The following is a 16,136-nucleotide window of genomic DNA, read 5'->3' as shown; positions in this document are numbered from 1 at the left end:
ATTTCTCCAAGGAAGTGATGGATCCACATTTGAATTTCCAATACCATTCCTGAGCTGAGTTAGAGAGAGTTATAGGGAATACCCTGCACCTATAATCATGCTCCACATCACGTAACTCCATCTGATCCTCGAACTTTCCAATGTGTCGCACTGGGTCCTCCTTCCCAGTGTATGTTGGAAGTTTTGGGGTCTTGTACTTCGATGGTGGTTGAGCAGCTTGGATCTTGGCACTGAAGGGACTCCCGATTCTATGACGATATCGGAAGGTTTCTTTGTCAAGCCCTGAACAGCCGTGGCGAGTGCATCTATCTAAGCCTGCACTACTGGTGGGATCACTTCTTTAGGTGGGGTAAACGTCCCTGGTACCCCCTCCTGAGCGCTGGTTCTCCTATTGATGACTTCCCTTAGATCCTAAGGTTGTGCATCTTTCCCGAGCCTATTGAACACGGTATTGGTGTTGTTCATCAGTTCATTTCCCTTGCAAGACTGAGGGTGTAGAGGTGGTAGGTCCGCCTTGCTCTTGCCGATGCGATCCTGCCCCCGAGCCTCTTCTCCTACATGACTTTGAGACTTTGAGCGACCATTTTCATTCCAGTCACGCCTCTCAGATGTCTGACCTTCCTCTCTTGTGCCATTTCGTCTGTCCCCCTGGGATGGGGCCTTTGGGTTGGTAACATTCTTACTCCGAGAGGAAGATTTATTCTTCGTAGTCATGGAGGAGGACATCTTGGAATGCACCCCTTCATACTGTCTCTGGGAAAGTGGCTATGAGAGCATCCTTGGAGTTTGAATCCTCCCCTGGGACTCCCTGTTATTGCTATTACACATCCCTGTTGCTTTGGCTTGAGCCTTCCTCGTCGCCTGAGCAGTAGCTTCAGCGTTAGCTCGTGCTAACTGGTAGCCGCCTCCAGGGCCACAACAGCTCCTGGTGCCTTTGGTCAGCTTCCTGCTCCCTCTGGATCATCATCTGGACCTGCTCATCTATCTCCCACCATTGTCGTTCCATAGTCGCCTTCTGGAGGGAAATTTCTGAAGCAAAGGCCTCCTGCCTCACCAGAAATTGAGCTATCTCCTCCTGGTGAGCGCCCTGTGGATTCTCCGCATCTGCAGGTTGATCTCCAACTTCCACCTGAGGTTCGTTAACAAGATCAATGAGATCCTGAGTGGTGTAATCCCTGGGAGTTGTCTTCTTCATCTGAATGGGTTTTGGAGGCATCGTAAAACTAATGAAAGTGTTTTTTTATTATTTCGTACTCTCAATGAAAGCACCAAAATGTTGACCTGTGAAATTGGCCAATGGTCGTATGTACGATATACAACACCTTTTGGACGATATAAATGTAAATATATAAACAAAACAGTAATAACCTAATCCACTTAGCCTTTAGTATTGAATCACTCAATTGGCAATTACAAAGATGAACTGAAGAGTTCACTCATCACAGATTTGCCCAAAAGTTAATCAAATGATCGATCGAAAAGTCTTTCCCAAAAAAATCCCAAAAATCCATCCCCCTAAATGAAGCTCTGGGTCCTTTATTTATAGTACCTAGGAGCTGTTACATGATCAGCAAGACTGGGGATCGTGGTTTGGTACATGATCATTGGGAGTGGAGATACGTGTCCACCTTCCCATATCTTTATACTTTTAATTTTTAATTGTCAAGAAACTACTAATGTATAGTTTAATATTGACTTTTATTTTGTAGTGTCATGGCAAGGCCATATATATAATAGATGAGATCAACACTGTGAGTGAGGAATGAGTGGACTACTTCACTGAGTATATGTCGACATGATTACTGTACTTAGACTTTCAGTTAGCTTAGCATATATCCTAATAACTTGTCAAACTTATTTTCATTTATATTCACAACATATAAACACTTTTTATGAGTTTTTGGGTAATATTTAGTTAGCATTTTATCAGATATATATTCCATAATCTATTATCTGCTATAAATTGTTTGAGTTTGTTGTAAATAAATGACACAATCAATGAAATATAGCATGGAGGAAATAGAAAAAAAAATACAAAATTATTATTTGTCCTGCAGTACCCTATCTTGGTGGGCTCCAACCCGTCGAGAAAAACTGATCACACTCAATCTCAGAAGGCCTAGCCCGTCAAAATTGAGGCCTATTTTCGTGAGCTCAAACAGGCCCGTTGAGATTGCCTACTCGGCGGGCTAGGCCTGTTGAGATTGCTCCACACAATGTCGAAAAGTATGCTATCTTGATGGTTGTTAATGTGCCCGCCGAGGTAGACACACATACCTAATCTCGACATAAAGATTCTCGACAGGCCAGACCCGCTGAGATTGCACAATCTCGACGGGCTTGACCAGTCGAGAAATGATCTTTTTTTAGTAGTGAGAAATTATTAAATTTTAATAGCACTATATTTTTCAACAACATATAGAATATAACTATAGATAATGTGTTTTGATACGCATGGTTTTATGAATGAAATGTTGTCAAGAGTTGAGAAATGGTGTTGAGGTTGATATCAAGTGTAGGGGCTTCATAATTAACAAGTAAGCAAGCATGAACAAAACCTTGATTATATAAAGAATTTTATTGTTGAATTGTTTATGCCTTTACAAACGACTTATTTTGCATTTCATCTGTAATATTTTTAGTTTCTATCTTCATCATAAATATTTATATTTTTTTCTCCCAACTATTTTGTGCTTTCTTCAATTTAGATGTGGTCCATCTACAACATATACTTATATTCTAGACAATTTGGATTTTTGTGCAATTTTAAATTGTCAATTTGGTTGCAGACACACTATGAAGCTTATTCAATGAAAGTGAAAAAACTAGCTAAGGAAAAAGCTTTGAAGATGGATGGTGAGTAAATGAGAGAGTTGTTCAGTGAAGGAGAACAATCAATTAACCAGATTTGGCTGTTAACTACTCTATAACTACACGTGTGCCACTAATTATCTCATTCAGTTGTATATTTGATTATTTAATATTATCTTTATTTTGTTATTTGTTATCTCATATTTGGGAATTAGTAGTTGTAATTGATGAGATTCATATACACGATGCATGTATATAATTATAAATTCAAATGCTATAAACTTTCATTATTATAATAATATTTATACTACTAGATATTTATTAATGGTATCAGAGTCATACTTCATCTCATCCTACCGACGAATCTCTATTTCAGATAATGACAATTGAAACCTCATCTACAAGCTCTAGTGCTCCTATAATACCACCCTTGTCATTTACTTATTCTCCATCTTGCATGCTGTCATTTACTTATGCTCCCGAATGAGGAAATACCAGCATGCAAGCATTGCAACCACAAAGACTACATTAAATGCAAGAACAATAATAACTACACGATTCCCTAACTTTAATTTGTCTCTCAAAAACAATCACTTGACTGATGCTTTCAAAGTTGAAGTCCAATTGGTTGGAATTGACCAAGATCTTACTTCTATTGGAGCTACTCTTCACTACCAAATGGCTTACAGACTACAAGATCATGCTCTGGATCTTTCTTTGCTAACAACTGAAGAAGCATTATTGGTCTCGGTAGACTCTACTCAAGTTCAAACATGCACTCATATTCCAAGGCAAATCTCTACAGATGATCTTATGAAGATTTTGCCCAGTTCATGGATAACAAACTATGAGATGCTCTCTCAACCTCAAAAAATTTTCCAGACTCTTACTGAACCATCTTATCACAAGAAAGAAAATGGATCTGTCAAAATAGTCAATGACAGAACTCAAACAAAAACTCCCAGTTGCTTTACCACCCAGTACATGATGACTTCTGTCACACCAACTGATGTGGAAATCCAATCCTTTGATTCTCAAGGCAGACCTATTTATGCTTTCGAATCTTCAAATGGACATAAGTATTGGGATGTTTGTGACTGCAAAGTTTGCGTAAAAACACAAGAAGACCTCCCAAAGCGATGTCCTAGCTCAAGAAAACGGCTTAAGCAACAACTAGATAAAGGAGAAAAAGGAATAGGGTTGTTAGGCCAACCCTTTGGAAAGTTTGACAATATTGTCAAATATTATTCTCCCAAAGACTTACCTAACTCTCCTCCAGAACAAACTAGATGGGACATTGAGCTTCCCCCAACAAACTCCCAGGAGCCTCCACTTTTAGCTCCTCAACAGAAAAATTTTCCATGCTACAAAAAAGTAGCAAAATGGATGCGACATCATGGAGAAACTTTTCCAGCTGAAAATCAGTTCCGAAAAATTCCACAAGTATGTATGATGACTACTACTGATTATGAGTCAGATTTTCCTCATCTCAAAAAATTTGATAGGCAAGACGACCAAGGTACAGTTTTCCACCAACCAAAGGTTCAAAACCCCACAACTAGGAACGCAAATGGGTCTCTAAAAAAAGTATCTCCGGCCGAAGAAGTTCTCAACTGGCAATCAGAAAATATGATTGCCCAAAACAAGGTCTTAAAGCAAGTCGAGTTACAAAATACTAGAATAGACACAACGGTAAAATAATCTCAGACTACTATCATCGATAAACTCACTACAAAAATCCAATAGACTCATGAAGAGCTTCTAGCTATCATTAAAGCAAACTCAGTCCCAATGCCAGTATTCCTAGCGAAAGAAGCTGAGATGAAGAGCCTAAAAAATCAATATGAATCCCTCACGAACCGGTTCTGGTATCAAAAACTAACAAAGGCTCCTTCAACTAACTATTTGGAAACTTCATCACCATTCGGGATAACTACGACGCTGGTCCCTTGGAAATTTTCTACAATACAAAAGACCTCCCAGCCTTTTCCTATTACTTGATATGTGCAAGAGGACTCTGTTGTACGACTAAGACACATGCGTGATGAAATTTAACAACAGAAGACAAAAAAGGGGAAGAAGAAAGAATCACCAAGCCAACCGACAGACGTACTTAAGCAACTTATGGTTCACCCAGCCACAAATCCTCTATCATGAATGATTCAAAATACAAGCACTCTCCACATCGCAGAAAAAGAAATTGACTCAAACGATCAAAGCTCTTCGGCTAGTTCAGAAAATTCTTCAAATGACTGGTCTAAAGAAATGAGTTCAACTTCTAATGATACTATACCTACTGATCCCAAAAGCTTATCCAGTAAAAACTTATCCAGCGATGACAGTGGAGCATTTCAACACTTGATTGTTCAACCTGCTAAATCAAACTCACAGACCAAACCAGTTATCACAAGTGAAGACGAAAGTGGAAATGAATCAACAACACCACATGTTCCCTAAAGACGGAAGTGTAAAATTTCAAACTTTCAAACTTTTACTTTAGATGACCTCCCTCCTTCAAAATGGCATGAAAGTTTCTAAGAGTCTTAGGCTTGGCTCAGCTTGGAATCACAAAGACATGAAGCACAAACAAGAACGTTTCTCCTCAACTTTGTCTCCTGTTTTATAGGTACCCTACAAGACTGGTGGACAAGTCTGGGTGATTATAGATAGATGATGTCTGTCACAAATGCACTCACCTATCTGTACATTGAATTATGCGAATAAGACGCTCAAGTCATTGAAAGAATACGAATAGAATTCTTCAAACTAAAATGTTGTTTAAGGGATAAGAGAGATTTGGAGAAGCATTACAAAAAGATGATTTAATGGCTCTACCAAATCGGTGGAATTGATTATCCAAATCTAAAGCAAGCTTTCCTCTCTTCCATACCAGAACCACTAGGAAAAGAAACCTTCAGACTTCTCTCGGTAACAGGAAGAACCCTAGCTGATGCTACGATTGGAGAAATCTATCAGCTAGTTCTAAAGGCATTAGAAAAGATGTGCTCTCAGTACAAATTTATCCAAGAATTCATGAAACAATCCAAGAAGCTCGAAAAGGTTCGCAACCAAAAGGACCTGCAGATCAAATGTCCACCAGAATCAGCATGTTCTTGTCTTTCAGAAGAAAAGAAACACAAAAAATGGTTAAAAACCTTTAAGACCTTTAAATCCTCAACGAAAAATGGGCATCGGTCATTCAAATTCCTAAGGAGGAAGCACTCTTTCAAGAAGAAGTCTGACAAATATTTTATCTGTGGAAACAAAGGACATTATGCCAAACAATGCCTAAAAGGGAAAACTTCCAAACTGATCTCCTACATTCAACAAACAACTGGTGTATCTCTCGAATAAAATGACCTAGAATTCATCTTCTCTACTGATGCGAAATGAATCTAGAGTCCCTCTGTGCATTCGAACAACTGAAACTTCAGATGAAATCTACCACATGGAAGCTATCAATACAATACATCCATCGCCAGTCATCTCCATGCAAATCCTTTCTACAAAATATGCTCGGCCAGTCAAAGTAGTAGCCTTCTTTGATAATGGAGCATCATACACCATGATGAACCCTGTAGGTCTCCCTCCAGAATATTGGAGAAAAGAAGAACACTTCTTCCACGCTGCAAACGGAAGCATTTTCTGTATAGAGCTCATCAGCAAACCAATTAAATTACAGTTCTTCCCAGCATGCTCTATCAATCATAGAGTAATTGGCTCGAAATTACCAGCAAAAGATCTAATTATTGGTTTTGATGTCTACACCAAGAAAAAGGGTTTATGAATCCTTCTTGGTGGCTTTGGCTACAAACAACATTTTGCTCCATGGGAATACATACCAAACTATTTTTTAATGCCTCCTGATCCATTCTCCAAGGTTAGACAAAGGCTCATAAAAAATTCTTGTGCTACAAGTAATGTCGAGTTCCTCCAAAAATGGGAACGCCCTCTATGGAAAAATCAACAGTTCTTCATCAGTTTACCATTCAAGCTCAATGAAGACATTAACCCTACCAAGGTAAGTCACCCTAAGCATGAACCCAGAGCATCAACAAATGGCAACTGAGGAATGCAAAGAACTACAACAACAATGATTGATTGAACCAACCACCTCTTCATGGGCATGCCATGCTTTCTACGTCAATAAGAGATCAGAACAGGCTCGGGGAAAACAAGGTCTGGTCATCAATTACAAGCCCTTGAATGAATTTTTGACAGATGATAAATTCCCCTACCAAAAAAGAATTCCTTATTTGCAAGCCTGTCAAAGGCTCAAATATTTTCGAAATTCGATTTAAAGGCGGGATTTTGGAAATTAGGTATCAAAGAAGAAGATAGGCCCAAAACGACCTTCTGCATTCTAAATCACCACTATCAGTGGACTGTCCTTCCTTTTGGTCTCAAAACATCCCCATCACTGTACCAAAAGGACGTGACCAGAATCGATGACCCCATTCTAAATAAGGCCTTGATCTACATTGATGATATATTGCTCTTCTCACAAGATGAACAAGCCTATCACAATCTACTAGCCCAATTCTTCTCTCTCACAGAAGTCCATGGGGTCATGTTACCCAAAAAGAAGATGCTCATTGGACAAGCCCAAATTGACTTTCTGAGAATGAAGATTTTTAAAGGTCAATATGAGGCCCAGCCTCACATAGCCCATGAATTACTAAAGTTTCTCAAAAAGGACTTCACAAAGGTCCAAATCCAACAGTTCTTAGGACTTGTAAACTATCTACGGGATTTTGTCCCACGAATTTCGGAAATGACAAGACCACTCAACGACATGCTTACAAAGCAAACTCCACCATGGTCACAAGAGCAAACTATAGCAGTAAAAAAACTAAAGGGGATGATGCAGACACTACCACCTTTGGAGATTCCTTCTAATGGAAAAATAATCTTGCAGATAGACACTAGTGATCAGTATTGGGGAGCTGTCCTACTTGAACAGGACAGTACAGGGAAAAGAAAAATACATGGATACAAGAGTGGTCACTTCAAAAATTCTCAGCTCCACTATCATTCTACCCCAAAAGAATTGTTGGCAATAAAGATGGGTATTACAAAATTCAAATTCGATCTGATAGGTCATCATTTTTTAGTAGAAATGGACTTTGTTGCGTTAAAAGGAATGATTGGTCTAAAGAAAAGCAAGAAGACAAATGGCCAACTTTTGAGATTGACAGTTTGGTTTGACAACTACTCTTTTGACATTAAACACATCCAAGGCAAGGACAATACTCTGACTGATTTCCTATCTAGATCACACCTTGCTATAAATCTAGCCTTATGATAGACCCAAAACGGGTATGTTTTAAATATTTATACTCGCAAGCGCACGAATATGGAATATAGTGTTCGTGTAAGCACGAGATCGAACCCAAAGGAGTTGTCTAAAATCGAAAAGATAACTATTCTAACCTAGCTCTAAAGATTGATGAGAATTTGTAACAATAAAAATAAAATAAAAGATAATAGTAAAGATATTAAAGACAATATATATAACTAAATTAATAATTGTAAACAAGAAGGTAAAATAAGATTATTAAGGATTAGAATCCACAAAATATAAGTTCAATAATATTTATAAGTACATTGATTCCCAAGTTGTAGTGATAGTTAAAATAATTCAAACTATCATTTTCCAAATAGATTTATAATTTTAAACACAAATTACTTCTAAAAAAGATAAGATTTTTCTTCACTTTTCAAAATTATAATTTCAAAGCATTTAGTGTAAATCAATCTAATGAAATAACAAATAAATCAATGAACATTATTTATAAGGCAAAACATAATATATTTTTTTCTAAGCATGGATGTGTACAATTTAATGACACCTCTTACACAAAGAATATTATGTTTTTGCACTAATGAAGAAAAAAGTGTAAATATGTGCTAACAATCCAAAATACATGATATTAAAGATGAAAGAAGATATTTGAAGAAGAAAATTCCATAAACTTTGTTGCACAAAATGGGAAATCAACATACAAAATAAATACTATCTAGTTACATATTGTTTCATCATCACCTTAATAATCTTAAAAAGATTAGAAAGTCATAACTAGAATAGCAAATACAAACTAAAAATTACAAACATAAATAGGAAAATTTGGAGGAGAAACCCCCAAATTTTTCCTCTAAAAATACATAGAAAATAACTAAAAAGAAGAAGAAGATAAAGAGAATAGAGAGGTTTTGAAATGTGTAGAATTTTTGGTATGGTAACCTCCTCTAAAATTGACACCCTAAATGGTCTTCAAAACTCCATATTTATAGCCAAAATGAGGTATTAAAATAATCAATTTAAATTAATTTAATTAATTATAATATTGCAAATAGGGGTAAATTATAGGGTGTAATAATGATGTTTTGGGGTAAAATGTGTAGAAAGTGGGGTAAAAATGTTGTATTTTTAACAAATGGGACAAGGGGACAAATTTCTTTGTTGGGCTCAAAAATAAAAATGGCAGCTTTGTGGCACTTGGGGTGCAAAGGGGGGCAGTGAGCCTGGTCTGGGCAGAGGCGTGTGGGCTGTGTGCATTAGGATGGCTGGTGGAAATGCTTTAGGACTCAAGAGGTGGTCTTGTTGACTTCGGCTGGGGGAGTCACGCTGGGAGGAGTTTGGGTCACGCCTGGAGCATGATGGAGCTGCTTCAGGAGTTTCGGTGGTGGGCGTGGAAGGTGGTAGGGCCCAGGAGGCAGTTGGCTTATGGCTTTTGAAAAATGCCATTTTCTTTCTTTTTTCAGCTTTATATCTTTTTTTTTCTTTTCTATTCAAAGCCCAAAAATACAATAAATTCCCTACAAAATAAACATAAAATAAATCATAATAAAATATTTTCAACTATAAAATAAATTAATTTAATTCTTTGAAAATATTAATTATAACTTAATTTATATTTAGCATTTAATTTCAATAATACAACATTTTTTTACCTCAAATTCAACTACAATAATTCAAATAATTAACTACATCATTTTACAACAAAATAACTATAAAAACACACAAAAATATATAAAATCAAAATAAACCCAATAAGTTCAAAATTACTTTGAAACTTAATAAATCAATTAAAAACTCAAGCATTAGGCAACAATTAGCACATAAAAAGTGGTAAAATAACTCTATTTTGTAGAATCATCACCTTAGGATACTCACCAAGAACCATCCCCATCGTCTCCCAAAAATCATCACATACCATCCCATTCATACTCATGATGGCTTCTTCCTCTTCTGTCAAACATAATCAATCTTTTCCCCAGGATGCAAAAAATATTCTTTCGAAAACGTCCCACAAATCAGCCAAAGAAAGAGCAACTCATAGAGCAATCTTTCTTCAGAATTTTATGATTTTCAAACTTGGACCTTCTATACAAAATGACTTTGGAATCCATCCAAAGTATCCATTTGCTCAAATCCTACCTCTTCGAGATGTTATCTTCACACCAAAACCAGGAGCTCACTTTTTCTAGTATTTGGTCAGTGTTTTTACCATAGTTGTCGAGATACAAATTATTGGCTTGCACATATCCATAAAATCATTCTTGGAACAAGAAAGGTTCAAAATGGCTTCCCAAGTCCAAATGGACATTTGGTCCTGGTTTGATCCATTGGAAAATGGAAAAAGTTCTATCGGCTGAGTGGAAAAAGGTCCAGAATGATAGACCCACTTTTAATCTACCCACATGGCCCAAATGTTGCCAGCCTAATGAATTGTTATACTGTTCTCTTTCTTAGTCTTAATGCCAAACTTGATGCAGAACATAATATAGTTATCAATCCAACATTCGAAGTCTACGGGTCAAAAGAAAAGCCACTATGTGGTGTTGGGGGCCAAGAATACATGGACATCCAAAAAAGTATGTTTGAGAAAACTATACCTCTTGAGTTAAGGCCCAAGCCAGAAGAAGACGCTCCTTGGGAAATGTTCCCTTCTGACTATACTTGCAAAATAACAAGGGCCCTTGAAACCTTCCATATTGCAGAAAATGAAACAAATCAGGCCGCCAAACTCAATGAAACTTTAGAGCAAAAATATGTGTCACTATACGAATTGACCGACACTGAAGGGGTAATTTTGCGAAAAAGTAATTACTTTGAAGATTCTCAAGACCCACATGCCGACACTCCAGATATGCAAGATCCTTATCTCTTCTAGTGCACAAGGAAAGAATGGGATATGACATATATAGACTACAACGCCTGCCCTCCAGCCGGCAGTGATCAGGACGAAGAAGAACCAACAAGATGGAACCCACTTCACGAGGACCCAACATATGATTTGAATACGGGGCCGGCCATGAAACAATTTTTAAATAGACATTATGTCTTTTATCCTTTTGCTTTGGTAAGGGAATATTATCCCTTATCTTGTATGATTTACTTTATGCTTTTGTCGTTTATCCTTTTACTTTGGTTAGGGAATATTTTCCCTTATCTTGTCTACTTTACTTTATGCTTTGGTCAGGGAACCTTATCCCTTATCCGGTCCTAACTATGGTTGGTTTTGACTAGGGTGAGTTAAGTTTGTATGCTTGAGTACATGGTTATATAAGGTCATCATCTCTCTTTGTGTAAGGCAGAGAATTACGAAGTAATAAAATATTAGAGCTTTTATTATTAAAAATATTCTTCTAAATCCTTCCTTCAGAGATTTTTGAAGTATAGATAGTGCAATATGGATCATATCTGAAGGCAACTACTGTTATAAGTTATTAGATTAACCATCGAGTTAATAGATCTAGAAAATCACACAATTTTGAGTGTAATCCGTGCAGATCCGTGTGAGAAATTGCTGGATTTATTAAGTCGTTAGTTTTTCTAACTACCTTATAGCAGGAATCCCTTAATGGTATCCATATAAATTTAAATGTTATAAAATATTACTATTATAATAATATATAATCCAAATTTTTATAAAATTTTACTAGAATAAATATTTAGTAATTATATTAATATAAATTCAAATATTATACACTATTATTATTGAAATAATATTTTATATAAAACTAGATATTTAATAATTATATTAATATAAATTTACATGTTATAAAATATTATTATTACAATATATATAATACATAATAAATATATTATATATAAGTGTCGTGTGTGTAATACTATGACTGTGTAACTAAATAAAAAATTAGAATAACATTTATCTTCTATCAAGAATAAAGAAGTGTGTTGACGTAGTTTTTCGCCAACAATGTATTAAGAAATAATAAGGCAGATTAGTGCTTATTGATAAACCGTAATGAAAAATAACATGAATTCACTAAAAAACACAAAAATTTTACGTGGTTCAATGGTTAAAATCCACATAGTCCACGAGTCAATATTATTGTTGTTTCTCTCTCTATTTTGGCAAAGTTTTGGTGTTATAGAATAATAGTCCCCTTTCCTGTCCAATATCCCCATTATTTACAGGGGAATTCCATGGACAGGTTTGGGTAACCGCGTGAGTCAATCACGCATTTACGTAATATCTACATTTAATACAAATAATTCCCATTTGTATTGGGATATGGTTTGATAATAAAATAAACAGGATCCTGCCATCCCAAATAATAAATATGACAGTTTGGTCATTAATAAACGTATAAAAGAGGATCCCGAGTCTCTGGGGATCTCTGAGTATGCAATATACTAGAATTACCATGAGCTGGATATCTCCTCTAAGTTCGTGCTTCACAGCCATTGCATCTTTAGGTCGGGATAAACTCAGGCCGCCTAATCACCACATATGATCAGTATGAATCTCGAGTTGTCCACATGGATAATAAGTAGATATTATTTCCCTTAGTCATTCCTCCGTGTATTTATCTGCCAACTGTACCCGAGCTCAGTGAATGAACTTGTGCTAAAATCATGGTACAACATTTTCCCCCAAGCTCCTACTCGTGTATGATGTCGTCACTTTTTGACCTACACAGTAGGGGGGCTGTAATAATTGTCTTGTCAACGTTTTTCTGCCATTTGAGCTAACCCAATTGAATGGCCCAAATTAGTCTTCATAATTTATGTATAGATAGGGTGATCAACCTCAGACCTTACCACCTTTGCATTTAAAAATTTACCATTTTTCAAATTCCTCCTTCTTCGCCAGAACTCCCATAGCGATTCGTCGTGCTAAGATTCTCATAAGCTTTCCAAGATCTTTCCATGATCCAAGTCTACATCCTCCCGTCGACGAACACACTTCCTGTAAGTGTCTCAGTCTTTAATGATCTAGCAACATTTTTTTTTGTAATGTTCATCGCTAGGTCTTGTTAGGTTTTTTGTGAATGTCAATAGGGAATGAGCTTCGACTTTAGACTCCATAAATGAAACCGAATATGAAGGTATTCATGAAATTGGGTAATTTTCTGGGTTAATCTTGGGTAGTTCTAATATCAAATAGGTTTAGAAAACACCTGTTTGGGGCATAAAAATTGTAAGGTTTATAGGTTTAAAACCAGGTAGCTTAAGGGTTACGATTCCTTAAGCGGTTTTGCACAAAACCGTTTTTCAGAGGAAAGTAGTACCCTAACGTTTCTGACACACGGATCCCTAAATATCAAGGGACTGTTAAGAAACTGAGGCGCGTAGCCTGGGACATCGCGTGGCATCATGCGGTGGGGTTGAGGCTAACTTTAGACGGTATAACCCATTTCGTTCTTCGTACTATCGCGTCATAGTTATAGATCGTCTTAGGTCACCTACTAATTAGGTCGCTTTGTCATCAGCCGATCTGATGGCCCCTCAAAAGAAGAATGCTCTAAAGAAGAACGCCTCGAGCTCGTCTTCTCATCAAAAGAACAATAGGAAGCAGGTCGCCTCTGAATCTCTCATCCCGCACTTCAGTCCAGTGGTGGAGAAGGAGCTCGTGATCGATCCCAATGTGTATTTCAAGGCTGAGCGTATAGTCTCGAAATTCATGACTCAAGGGAAAATCAACAAAATCCTGTTGAGTCACAATATAGAAGTAGGATCTGGCATTCTTCTTGCCCGACCTACATTCGAGGGGAAAAAAAGTTGTGCCCCTTTCAAGATGACTATGCTGCCTGGACTAGTACTTCACGGATTCCTGAACTACGTGAAGCTGGCTCCATTCCATCTCCCCCCGAACTCCTACAGGCTTATGGCGGGGTCGAAGTAATTATTTTTGAAGCACGAGTGGGAGGTCCCCACTCCGGCATAAATACTATACTTCTTCTGCCTCAAAGCTAGCCATGATCAGAGAGGGTGACGTGACGAATTCTATTATCAAACACAGTTTCCCAACTCTGCCCCTGTCATCGAGTTTCCCAGTCATCAGAACGACTATAAAGATCTATTCTTTATGTCAAATAGCTTTAAGAACTGCGAACACCGGTACTTGAACTGTCCTCATAAGTCTTCTACTCTTATGAACTCAGCTCGTGAATTTTGTTCCTTTAAAACATTTATTTTTTGTACATGTTTTAATTGATTTTGTTTATTGTACAACCATATTTGCGGGGACAGAAAAATTTGTGACCCTCGGGGGTTAATTCGAAAAATTATCCAGTCTTCCCCTTGGCGAAAAGGACTATCGCTAGGTCGTGAACGATGCCACCATGTTGGCATGCAAGCTGATCGGAGAGGGGCAGATATTAGCTCTGAGGACCCGAGATCCGCTCCCTACCATCCCCGAGCTTCTCGCTCCTCAAGAGGCCTTACCGGTCTGTGAGGACAGCGAGGAGGAAGAGGCCGAGGTGCCTCTTGTGCGAAAAAGATGGGCTCCCGAGGCTGCCCAGGAACCCGATCTAGATCGAGTTGTGTCAGGGGCAGCAGCCGGCTCCTCCGGTCAAGGTAACCCATACCCCTTTAGGGAATTAGATAGGGTTGTTTCCGATTTTAGGTTAGTTCGGTATAATCCGAATTAGCTCGTGCACCGTCATCCTTCCAACCCGGATCTAAATGTAACCCTGATCCAGTGCGTAGACCACCTAGTAGTACGCCATGGTAATAGTTATCCTAGGGGCACAATCATAGTTGACAACAACCTAAATTTTAGACCCGCCATTTTTGAGGAATATGGGACCAACCGTAGGACCTGGCCTTCTCTGCTCCAGGGTGCATTTTCCCCTAAGTTCAGACAATACATAGACGACTCTAGCCCCGAGGAAGAACCTGAACCCCTTAGGATCCAAGAAGTATTAACTATAGGTTCCCCTTCTCCTCCATTAATTCCAAGGTCGGATGTCGTGCCTATCCCGGTCAAAACACCCGAGCTGGTGATAATAGACTCCTCCCCCAGCCCGGAGGGTAGGATCTTTGTTTTCTTTCTTTCTTTCTTTATAAATGCTTTTTGAAACTATTTTTGTGAACTAACTCCTTTTGTTCATTTTGGGCGAAGAGATGTAACAACCAGGAGCTCCCGACCTACAAACTGCTTTCCAGGCTAAGAAAGTCGGCGCGAGCCCCGTCGTGAAGAGGCTCAGGGTGGCGAAGAAGACCACCTCTGCAACAGGGAAAACTTCAAAGTCCTCTGCCAAGAATAAGGACACGGGCTCGACTTGGGAGCCTGCTACGGTGGCTAATGTTGTTGTTGGGCTGCTTCCTTCTCCCCCACCTAGATTCATGCCTCCTCCTCCCCAAGTTATTCAAGTCGAGGCCCCCACAATCTGAATATTGGTTGACCCTCAAGACCTGGAGAAGATCCCTGAGGCCTTCTGAGGTATCATATATGATACTGTAACTCACATGGTGGGTCACTTTTATAAAGCCAACTCGAGGGACCTAAGGACCATTGAGGAGCACAGCCCCGAGAACGTTATTGAGTCTACCATGGGGATGATTCACACCGTGAGTTCTTTTCCCATACTTGGTGGTGATTTTGTTGTTTTTTTATATTATATTTTATACTTGTTGTGTTATTTTGTAGTTTTTCCTAGCCCAATACCGTAGCATAGCTTGCGCTAGGGCCAGAAATGACGAACTCCGGGCTGAGCTGGACGCTGCCAAGGAAAATGAGCAAGCCGCCAAAGCCGCCTTAACAAATGCTCAGAAGAATGAGTCGGCTGCCCAGGCTGCTCTCACCTCTTCTCAAGAGATTGAGCAGATCGTGAAGACTGCAATATCTGCCTACCAAGCTTAGACCGCCGAGGCGAATCATCTTGCTCAATGTCTTCAGGTTGAGATTGGTGAGCTTAAGGAAAAACTACTTGAGGCCGAAGCTAAGGCCAAGGAAGAAAAGGTGGCATCTTCATCAACCATGGAGGAGATGTTATACCATTCTTGGGCCTTCAATCGGGATGGAAACTTCTCATTTATGGAGCTCGAGTTGTGGGATCCGTACCTT

The sequence above is a fragment of the Humulus lupulus genome, chromosome 3 (assembly GCF_963169125.1).
Source record: "Humulus lupulus chromosome 3, drHumLupu1.1, whole genome shotgun sequence".
Taxonomy (NCBI): domain Eukaryota; kingdom Viridiplantae; phylum Streptophyta; class Magnoliopsida; order Rosales; family Cannabaceae; genus Humulus; species Humulus lupulus.
This window is presented reverse-complemented; position numbering follows the sequence as displayed.